Source organism: Haliaeetus leucocephalus, unplaced genomic scaffold (assembly GCF_000737465.1).
Source record: "Haliaeetus leucocephalus isolate CR32 unplaced genomic scaffold, Haliaeetus_leucocephalus-4.0 Scaffold636, whole genome shotgun sequence".
NCBI lineage: Eukaryota > Metazoa > Chordata > Aves > Accipitriformes > Accipitridae > Haliaeetus > Haliaeetus leucocephalus.
The window spans coordinates 5,938,207-5,949,999 of NW_010973072.1; positions in this window are offsets into that span (position 1 = coordinate 5,938,207).

Below are 11,793 nucleotides of genomic sequence, written 5' to 3' on the forward strand. Positions count from 1 at the left end.
GAATAATCATAGCTTACACTGAAATCACCAGATGTCTGATGGTCAGTACTCTATACCATGAACAGATGAAATTTTCTTGGCAGCTGGCATACAGCTGTGGAGTTCATTCCCTGATGATATTGGAGCAATTACAAATCTCAGTTCCTTAAGAATAAAATGTAAAATCCATTCTTTTCACCTACCTGTTCCACAATAATAATAATGAGAATAAGAAAGCCATCCCTCCTAGGACATGAGGAGAAACTAGAGATCCTTTACTGTGATTACTTTAGAGCTTGTAAAGGTATTCTGATACCACGGTGATGAACACAGTATAATTGCCAAGATAGATGATGGATCCAGCTGGCACTTCTCCCTCCTCCCCAACACATCATGGTGCTCACCACAACAACTTTATGATTTTTTCCTAAAAATCTGTTGAGTCTTATTGGTCTTTACAAATCTACTTGCAGAAACCACAAAATGCTCTCTTCACTTTGATTTAGTCTAGACTGTATGAGAGAGGTGCATGATTTTTTCAGAAATGACACCCATATGGTATATTATTCTCTTGATTAAAAAACTCCTCTAAAACCCTAGCTGATAAATAAATAAATGTGAGTTCTCCTTCTTGGCAAAAAAATATTTTATATACCTATCTGTCACCTTCGGCTCAGTCGTCTTTGGCAAGTTTTACCCAGAATGGTATTATTATGTTTGTTCAGGTGAGATTTATTGTTCAAAGCTCAAACAGAAAGTCCGCTAAGTTAACTTCTACCTTGCACTTTTTCTATTTACATAGGATTTATACAAGGATGAGGTTTTGGTTTTGTTTTGTTTTTTTTTTATCTAGAAGATGAGATAAATACTTGCTAGACTAGGCTATGTAAGAACCCAGAAATATTGCAATTTTCTTTTCTTCAAGAAAGGAAAAGTGTGAAAAATAATAGCAATCTCATTGGTTCACAAAACCTTTCTTAAGATATTTACTCAACTCTGAGTTTCAAACAGCAAGCACTGCTATTTTAAATTTCCAAATTCTTAACAGCTGCATTGTACAAGAATGCCATTGCATTTTACACTACTTTGTGTCCTTGCTGGCAGCATCATTTTAAGTCAAAGTCTGCATGGGTATGGACAAGGTGCTAATCTTTCACCTGCAGAAGTAGAACAAGGTATTCTCAGGAGTAAGTGGAAGAACTGCTGTAGCAGGGAAACCAGATGCCAGTCTCCAAGGTTTATAAATCTATTATTCAGTATATTAGGAGTTAAGTGTAAAATATTTTTGATTGAGAAATTAATTTTGAACTGATTTTAGCTACTGAAATACTTTATCTGTGTACATACCTGGATGCTTCCAAAAACAATTATACTTCAAAAGCTGGATGAAGTAGTAAGTACTGGGAGAATATTAGTAGATTAAATTCTAATGGATCTAAATGGGACCAGGGCTCCTTTCAGCCAGGGTGAATTTCACTCTTTATTTGCCTGAGTTGCAGAAATCTGATTAACCAAAGTTTATCCAGAAGCAAATTAGTGCTAAACTGTGAAAATCAGAGTTTTGAGACTACTAGCACAGCCTTATGCTAGCTTTTTCCATCCAAAGAGTGCAATTAAGCAAACCTGGCAGAAGCCTTAAAAGCAAGTATTCTCTGCTGATTGTTAGTAAAAAATTGATCACTCTTTTTATTAAGACAAAGGGCGCCTGATGAGGAGCTGAAGGGGCAAAATAGAGTGCAGCACCAGAACTACGCAGATTTCTTCTGGCTTTGGAAGCCAAGAGGAAAGACTGGAAATTCTAGTACCAGTTTGTTTATGGTATCAGTATTTCTGCCTGACAGCAAGGTAACAGATGCTTCTTCAGGTCAGGGCTTCCTAGCCTGTTCCTAGACAAGCTTATTTACGGTAGATGGACTTCAAGTATTGTAGCACATCAAGTGCATGAGCAGACCATGTACAGATCTCTCAATGCCTTAAAACAGTGGGAGGATCCCTACTACAGTTTAGCAATACTGGCTTACAAAACCTGCACTGGGAAAGAAATTTAGCCTTATACAAACAGTCAGTTCAGTCCCAAATAAATTCTCAAAAGAAGGCTCAGGAGACACAAAAGTTATGCACAGTCTTTATGCTGATTCTCTGCACAGATTCCTCCTTTTTGCTAGATGAATGAAAATATGCTGACTTGCATAAATACCTTATATGACTATACATTTTATATTTAACAATATTTAAACTTGGACTATAGCTCGCCTGAAAACAAATATGTAAACCAACCTAGTTTCCAGTTAAGTTTGACCTTCTCTTGAGACAAATTAGCCTTGAAGATTTCTAGACAGGTAAACAGAATAGTTGCTTTCCCATCAGCCTGTTCCAGCAAGGAATGTGATGATCTCCATCTAGATAAGCTTGGAAGTATAATAATGAATGCTATTTTGCCAAAAGTTCAGCACTGGCAAATTCTCACCAATTCTTTAATAGTTTAATCAAACAATATGGTGGCAGATGAGACTAGGTTAGAATTGCTTGAGAACTGATGAAGGTAAAAAGGTACTGTCATTTTGGAAGCAGGAATAAAAGAAATTTGTCATACACAGAAGTAAATATTGCAGTAAAGTGCAGCTTGTTGATACAGGATTATATTGCATTTTGTATGTCAAATAGGCATAGTACATCAAGATCTTCACCCACTGAATCAGATTCATCAATCACATTTTTTATATATTATATATGTATTTTGTGTATATACATATTGTATATACATAGATATGCTTTTTCCCCAAAGCCAGTTATTCTGTTCCAAGTGCCTGACTTTAAACTGTTTTTCTATAATGCCTGTCTTTTGGAGAAGAATCTCAAATGCGGACTCAGATACATAAGCTCTCTCTATAGGACATATAGAGAGTTAGATACTTCAGAAGGGTGAACCTGAAAGTCTGCATACTTAGTGGAAAACATGACAACCAACAATGAAGTGCTGATCACAGAGGTCTGTCTCAGCCAATGCTCTTCTATGGAGGTTAAATAGCTAGCAGAAGATAGCAGGCAGGTGCCTCTTCCTAATCAGTTAAAGAAACTGGACTCTGAACCCTACTTTCATCTTCTCAGCATAAGAACTTGTCCCTGGTTTCTTTCTGTTGGGTTTTTTTTTGTTTGTTTGTTTGTTTAACAGAAACCATTAATAAGAGATGAAGCAGCTACTTCACATTAATATGAGGAAGGACAGAAAAAGAGAGAAGAGGTTCTTTGGTGAGCAGAATATCATCTTGCTTACAGTTGTCACGGAAAGCCTAAATGTGAATCATTTGGACTTCACTTTGCTCTTCAAAACTGAAGTGGTAGGACAAGTATGAGTACTACACCAACACTAGATATACTCCACTGGCTCTCCAATCAGTGATTACTTGTTCACATTCAAGGCCTTTCTTCAAGGTTTTCAGTGGAGTACAATATAATTCCTATGGCTTCTGCAATTCAAAAGGTCACTGCATTCTCTGAAAACGTTTTGAGTTATGGAACTCATCATGAAATGGGAGTAAGGAGACATGCCTTGAAACTCTAAGCCTAAACACCAAAGATCAAAGCCTTGTACTGCATTTATAAGCAGTTGAATGTGATGTACCTTTTCCCTGAAAAGATTTCTTCCATTCATGCCAACATATTAACATAAAAAAGATTTATAGGGAAGGGACACATGCATAACCACCCATCTTACTGTGAATTCACGTGTGCTACAGATTTAATTAAAAGACAGTAAATTTATATTTTCTTGATATTAAAGTTAATTGGTAAATACCAACACCAGTCAGCAATCTTGCCATCTCTGCAAGATCCTTGGCTAGGTTGTTAATATGCAAACACCACCAGCCCACACTCTACTAGGAACGATAAGTTCATATTTTTCTTATCTGATTTCTTTCCATTCAGGACCCCAAATACATAGGAATGTATCATGTTTTTGATTTATGCATGTAACTCCAAATGACAGCATATGCAGTGTGCATGCCATAACTTCAATTATTAGGAAAGTTTTCAGTTTCCACTTATTTTAGTTTTTATTTCCTCCTAGGCACTTATTATATTCTTCCTAGCATGCTGAGCTCTTCTAATGTTTAGAAATATTGTGGAACTGCAAAAAAGGCACAGTCAATTAATTCCTTCATTTGAATAATTAAACATTTTAAATACTCCCTCCATACCTTATGTTCAGCTATAGATATATTATTAATAGTAGCTTGTACTGTGTGCTGCAAGAGAATGTTAGGCACATAATTCCTAGAACCTGGGGAGGAGAACATTTCCTGACACTATGAATTTACCTACCCAATGACAAAGTTATCTTGTTCTAATTCAAACATGTTTCACACTGTAATAATTACACCGTATGAATGTTATGCTTTTTTTATGAAAAATTCAGCACAGTTAATTATTCAAAAAATTGTTATGGTTGATGAATCCATCCCACTGTGTTCAACAAAAATGTTAATCGTGCTTCACTATTTTTAGGATGTTCCTGTTTTATCATTCATTCCAGTAGCTTAGTCTATAGAGTAAGACCATTGCATAAGTTCAAGACCATAGATTTGTAGCCAGACTCTCTGTTGTCAAATGGGTGCCATCAACATGCCATAGTTAAACATGGTTCGTTACATCTTTACTTGTTGAGTGCATCCCTTTAGACAAATGGCCTTCAGTCTCTCTTCTTCTTTGGATTGCCATTATGTAATTTTCCCACTCTCAGACCCACCCTTGAACAACAGCATTCAATGACTCCACCACGCTTGTTGAACAAGCCTGACTAGGCTTCATAGCAGTAGAGTCTTAGTTTTATCTGATTTTAAAGCTGGAGTGTCTGAAGCAAAAATGGATGGAGCAGTCCATTTTGCAAGGTCACTGGATAAATTTTCCAAAAAGTAAATTTGCTAAGCATTGAATGTAGCACTCTTCTCATTCTTAGCCTACTGTTGTACAGAACATATAGCTTCTACACATTCTCTACTGCATATGCCTGCAACCAACTGGCAAACATCAAAATTGTCTTTAATGGTTCCAAGTCATCTGGAGAAGAGGCACTTCAGTTAATTTCTTTATTTTGCCTGCTGTACAGGGGACATGTCTTTATTGTGATCATAATTCAGCAAATGTACGACTGTATTGACAAGACCAAGCAGTATTTCCATGAATAAAATTTTAGTTCTCCATTGTTTTAAAACAGAAGAAATTCAAGGCGTGGGAAAACCACTTTTTTGTCGTCAATTAAAGTCTGCTTTTTTATATTTGGACATTGGACTCTTACATTCATAATAGAGATCTGAAAAATATTGGAGGGTTAAAAAATTTAAAAAAACCACCACTATGGGAATACACACAGTGTTTTCTGTCATTGACTTAGTTGTTATGAATAAGTACAACTGGAAGAAATCTGAAAAAAAAATCATCACAAACACAGGAGAGAAGGAGGAGAGTAGTTGAAGTGAAGGGCTAGTACAAAACAGGTGGATTACTTTTGCCTTGTAGGGCATGCAGTCTTGTCCTCATCTATTATTAATTTTGAAAGTAGAAGCTTTGTGGTGCATGTTATGTCTTCACTCATAAATAAACCTCTGTGTGCCTCTACCTCTGTCCGGATTTGATCTCTATCTCTTTTTACCCAAGGCCTGTAAAACACCTACTGATCTTTAGACCAGGAACCTGAGAGAAGTGGAAAATGTAATTTATTGCTGAGATAATACTGTTGAAAAATGGATCCTTCTGGTTATCTAATACTATTGTTAATGGAAAAGGAAAGGCCCTTGAAATTCTGAGAAACAAAAGTGCTAGACACAGCTGAAAGAGAGTCCACACTGAAACATAAAAAATCAAGTACTATTTAATTTTCAAATAATATTTCCTACAAATTAAACTAAGAGGTTTGTAATAGCAATAATTACCTATTCAGCATCCTCCATCAGTCTCTGAACTCATTTTCTTCAGTCATTACTTGAGTGAAGAAAAAACTTAAATGGGTCATTTATGCTTAAATTAATCTGTGGTTTTCCCAGAGTACCTTCTTTGTTCATCTCCAGCTTTAATTACTGAAAAACATTTTGTTTTATAGAAATCTGTGGCAAAATAGATGCATCCTTCATAGTCATCCTGTTTCAGGAAGTTCAGTGACTGCTATATTAGTGACATCACAGATGGTAAAGTCAATTTTAAGATCTATTTCACATGCAAAACCTGGCACACAACATGAGTGAATACTAATGTGTAAAAGAGTTCTATGAAGGCTTTAGGGGACATAAATCATTCTCTAAGGCAGCAGAGATTCTCTCAACTGCTGATGCAATCTATTGGTAAGGCTGTATTTTGAGGGGAGAGTAGTGGTAGTCTGGGACCCGTGAATGCCAATCAACAAGAGGGTTTACTTGCCTGATTAATGTGTAACTACAGTTTCTACTCACACAGAGGACAGTTCTGTGGTGTCAAACCTCACTGTGTAGCAGAAGCTACAACTTTGCAAAGTGGTATGACAATGGTTCCTCTTTCATAGTTTTCTTGTAATCACTAAGACTATTTTTTTTCTCAGAGTAATCTGAAGTCATCATTTCTTTATGTCCAGTTTGTTATATCCTGTCAGAATGGTGATGTACATGTGCTTCTCAAAAATATATTTGGTTAAACAAGTGAGCTGCAAAGAGCCTACCTGCTAAAATTCAGGTGGCCAAAAAACATTTCCCTTTTTATGATAGAGGATGAATTCTTTTTATAGAAGAAAGCAAGAAAAAGGAAGTATCATTTTTTTCAAAAAAAACCCAAATTGTTTCCATGTCACCTGTAATGTAAAAATGAGTTTTTCCAGTCTGAAAAATAATTTTCTGCTTTGAGCAAGGAAACAAAGGGATTTGCCCAGTGCATTTGCAATGCATTTTGAGTTAATCAATGTAATGGTAAAACAAGAATGTCCTTGTTGTATGCCTAGCTGAAAAAACATCTAAGTGCTCTGATTGTTTATTGAATTTTAATACTTGAAGGATTGCTGCTTCTTTGATTTTTTTTGGCAGAAATAGCAACTGCGGTTAATGATCATCTGGGGTTTTATTTTTTTCTAATAAAATGTCATTTATCAGCAAAGAAGGAGAAAGGAATCTGAGAGTCATGCATACAGATGCATAAACTAAATACTGCTGCTTCTGCCAGATTGCTGCTTTGCTTGTACATTAATGGAAAATCTGTTTGTTTAAAAATAAGAAAAGTTCAACAAGGCCAAATTTTAGATCTAGATGTGAATTAAAAGCTCTCAAATCTAGATTCGCTTCTTAGACGAAGTCCAATAGTATATACTTGAAGCCTACAGTACTCTAAAAACACACACATATATGTGTGTATATATATATATATAATGAATAGTTTCTTCAAATCTATTTATATGTCTGATTCCCTTCCATTTGTGACTGGACAGGTCTTGATGAGCAGCAGGGATCATAAACTTTAGATAGTAGGTAAATGCTGTCCAATTCTGACTGGAATAATTCTGGAGAACATTTAAGTCAGAAAGTTCTTAGATAGTTCAGGATGAGGTGGCAGTGAATCACAAATTTTCTGCATAATTTTGGAAGTGGGTACTTCAGTTAAAGCCTTGATTTTTTCACCTAGTTCTAGCCCTGCCAGACTCCTATGCATTTTTTCTGTCTAGCAGTTTCAGTGCAAACTCATGACCCAAACATCCATGGCTCTTCAGGAGTAAACACCTAACATGTCAAAAATATGCACCAGATCAAATAATTTCTTATAGCCTAGCTCTTTCATTCACTGGAGTCATTACTGGTCATGACTTTTGAATTTGCTGGCAGCCTGTCTCAATTACTCAATGAAAGGTGCAAGTACTCCGTGTACCTGAAAATGAAATCTCAGGATAGGGAAATCCAAAATCAGAGGCACCCTGAATAAAGCAGAACTCTTGAATATTTGGCAGCACACAAAATGAATGAGACATCTTACAAAAACGACCAGTAGATCTAGATGGAACCTGTATCTGTGTCAGAAATGGGAATTCAGTGTGCAAAACAAATTGAGTTAAATAGTGTGTTTAACTCATTACATCAACTTTTATATCTCTCATAGTTACAGTGATTCAAGGAATATATTACAGGTTTCTTGAACAAATGGAGCCTGCCCACACTAAATGAGTCAGATAGATAAAAATCAATTACATTGTGAATTCTTAACTGTGGAAATAATCAATGTCATCATTGTTCCCTTCCTAGCAAAAAATATTGGTCCTGGTCAACCAATCTTTTTAAGTTGGTTTGTGCAAAACATTTTAAATATTTTTTTATATTGTTTTGTGGGCCCTTTGAAAATGGAAAGCCATTTGGTATCAAGGCCAAGTATTAACAGGACCTTTTTTTTTTAACATTGATAAGCACTCTTTAGTGTAGTAATTCATTCATGTTCATATAGAATGTCAAAGGAGCAGACCTTAAGTTTTATCATATTCTGTAACGTTTTAGGCTTAGATTGCTTTATGTATTTATACCGGCATACTCATCCTGGTGTCTTTTACTCTCAGCAATGGAACATGAGACAGAGACAAAGGGCTAATATAAGATACTACTGTAAGTTTTCAAAACTTACTGAATTTTATCCATTAGCTGTTCTGGGGAGAAGAATAGGAGGGATATCATATGCCAAACCTTCCAAAATGTTACATCTGCTAGGAATGCTGTCCTGTTAAAAGATTTATGGGAGCTGGAACAAAAGATTAATAGAAAACAGACTTGATGATGATACATTGTATGCATTATTTATTTTCAGTGTGTGTAAATCCATATTGTCTCCAAACAAATACAATGATGTGATCCTTTTTATATCATCAGGTTTTATTAATTCCCATTATTTTCTCTAACTTATCCCTCAAGGACTCATATATATCAGCATGCACTGAAAACAGATGTTGATAATCCTGTCTTCGTTGTTTACACCTCCAACCTTCATTGGATTCCCTGAATTCCAGATGGCAGATAGTCATTCTATTCTATATATAAGATTAAAATGGTTTATTTTCAAATCTGCATATCTGTCTGTGCTTTGTACTTTTCATTCCAATGTCTAGACCAACCCTGTTCTGTCCTTTTCACCTTTTGTATTCTTCCGTTTTTGCTATTATTTGCTGTCTTCTTGTCATTTGCTGAGAATAGAGAAAGGATTCCCTCCTTCAACCACTGCTTTGACTATTTTGCTCTTGATATGAATTGCTCATCAGAGATAGTGTATTTTAGAATTATTTACTTGTTTTATTAGTACTTTATCTAGGTCTCTTGAAGTGCATACAATCATGCTTTAAATTGCAGTAAGAAATGGAGTGTCTGCTACTGGATTTTTCAGAACTTCTAAGTTGTTAAGAATTCTAAGTATTGGCAGCATGATCTAATGTGTACTAGAATAAGTCTTAGAAGATCTGGACTCCTCAGATCTGCACTATTCTAATCACAGTCATTACTAAGCTAAACCTTATATAAGCATTTCCTTCTCAATGCCTCCATTTCTCACTTTTTCTCTATCTTATTTTCAATATACTGGGTGCTCTTCGACAATGGTATATTCTCCTCTGTATGCTCACACTAACTTTTTAAAATTACTAAAATTATTCTCACTTTGTACTCTATAAATAAGACCAGACACGTGGTACTGTAAATTATTTATTCAGTGTCATTATATTCATGACACTTTGTATAACAAATCAAGTCCTATGACAAAATTCTGCTGCTTTATCTAGGCCTCATCTGGAATAAGTCCATTAAAATCTATAATTAAACTAACATAGATTGGTAGTAACTTTAAACTATCTAGTCATAGTAAAATGAGTTTAGCTGTATAGCATTTGGTCCATGATCTTGGCTTCAAAAATGCATACTTCAAATTTGGCAGAGTAAAGGAAGCAGGAGAGAGCAGAAATCCCCCTCCTGCATATACACTCCCTGTCCTCAGTTCTCACGTTTATATCCAAATGTTCCTTTATTTCTGCAGATGAAAACACTTCTGCACTTAGGCTGCAAAATCATAAGAAAATGTGTTTAAAGTAAAAAATGGAAATTTCTTGTGGCATCCTCATTACAGTAGACAATACTGAAGCTCATGTAGTATCAGAGGAGTCCATGTGAAGAGGAAGCAACGCAGGCCTGCTGCATATTCACCATAGTCATCACCTAGAAAGAGCTGAGCATCCTGAGGCTCATCCATGACCCATCCTGCAAGGAGATCAAATACAGTACTGACAACAGAGTTTTGTAGAAGAGAGCCCCCTACACATGTGAGAAAAAAGAGCTGTGAATTTACAGAGATTTAGATAAATCTAGATCTTAGAATCCACATCTCTGCCAGATCTGATTCAGTCTTTCAGACGTGCATAACTTGACTTAAGAAAAATGGTTGCCTTTAGCAACACATCCAGGTTAAGACAAAGGTAATTGGGTGTGCTGATCACAACAAGCTCACATCCTTATGCTACAAAACTACAGTATGCTGTCTTGCCAAAACAGTAATGTTATCTCTACACTTTTTGGCCTGATCCTGATAGTATTTCACTTGCAAAATTCATCACAAGTTTAGCTGAAGTCATGCAGCAGCCATATATTCTGGTATATAACCGCTCAGCCCTATTAAGCAGATGAGAAGAAAATGGAAAAGAAACAAAGAAGGTCAAAAATCTCTTTGGATCATTCAGCCAATTGCTCTTATATTAGCACGAGCGGTTCCAGCATTACACCATGATCAGGCTGCACCTGAGAGTCAAAAATGCACTTTAGTATTTACTTGCTTAATGTACCACATGCTGCCTCATAAAGAGGGGAACTGACAAAAACTACTTAATAAAAAAGACTTCCTCTAGTGCTTTCCATCTAACAATCATCAAGCAGTTTACAAGCAGGAGTGAAACTGTTCTCATCTGGGGATAATAATACCCCCATTTTACAGATGGAAAAATAATCCAGCCATAGGAATGTGTATCAGTTGATAACAGGAACCTTATCTAGTGCTTCGCTACAGATTTCACAAGACAAATACAGAGGCACTCAGAACTCTGCATGTCACACAGTGCAGAATAATGGGGTCCCAGCTGTTCGACAGGGAAATCGCAACCATGTCATCCTTCCTGTATTGCTAGGTCAAAAAGGGACTCCAGTCCAGAAAAAGATTAAGAAAACATTGCCTTGCAAGGGTTATTTCAGTTATTAATGTATTTCTGTTATTACCCGACTGTGTAGCCTGGTGCTGAGAAAAACGGAAGCCGCGTGGGCCGTGGTAGCTGCCCACAGCTGTGGGCAACGCAGGGCCAGGCCAGAGGCAGCCTGGCTGGGGTCAGCCAGAGCAGGCAGCGGGGCAGACCCTGCGCCTTTGCCTTTTCCGTGTAACTTTGTTTCTTCTCTTTTTCAAAGAGCAGTTGTTGGTGAGTCTAACTTCGTGAGTGCAATTAGCGCTAAGAGGAAATCCGACCCGGAGAACATCCCTTCCAGGTACAGAGGAAGGCTGCCAATGCTTTTAGATGACACCGGTCAGGAGAAAGCTGAAAACGACGGCAATTTATTACTTTTTTTATTATTATTCATTTAAAAGCCTGCGCATTTTGGGGGGCAGGCTCCACTCCCGGAGGCTGCGCTCTCACCCGCGAACACCGCAAGCCAGCCAGCCCGCCCGCGCCCGCCATGTCGCCGCGCCACCCCTCGCCCCAACCGGCCCCCGCCGCCTCCCGAACATGGCGGCGCCGGGGAGCCACCCCGCACCACACCTGCCCCCGGGGCCGTGCCCCCGCCCCTCTCCCCGCGGACCCTCTCC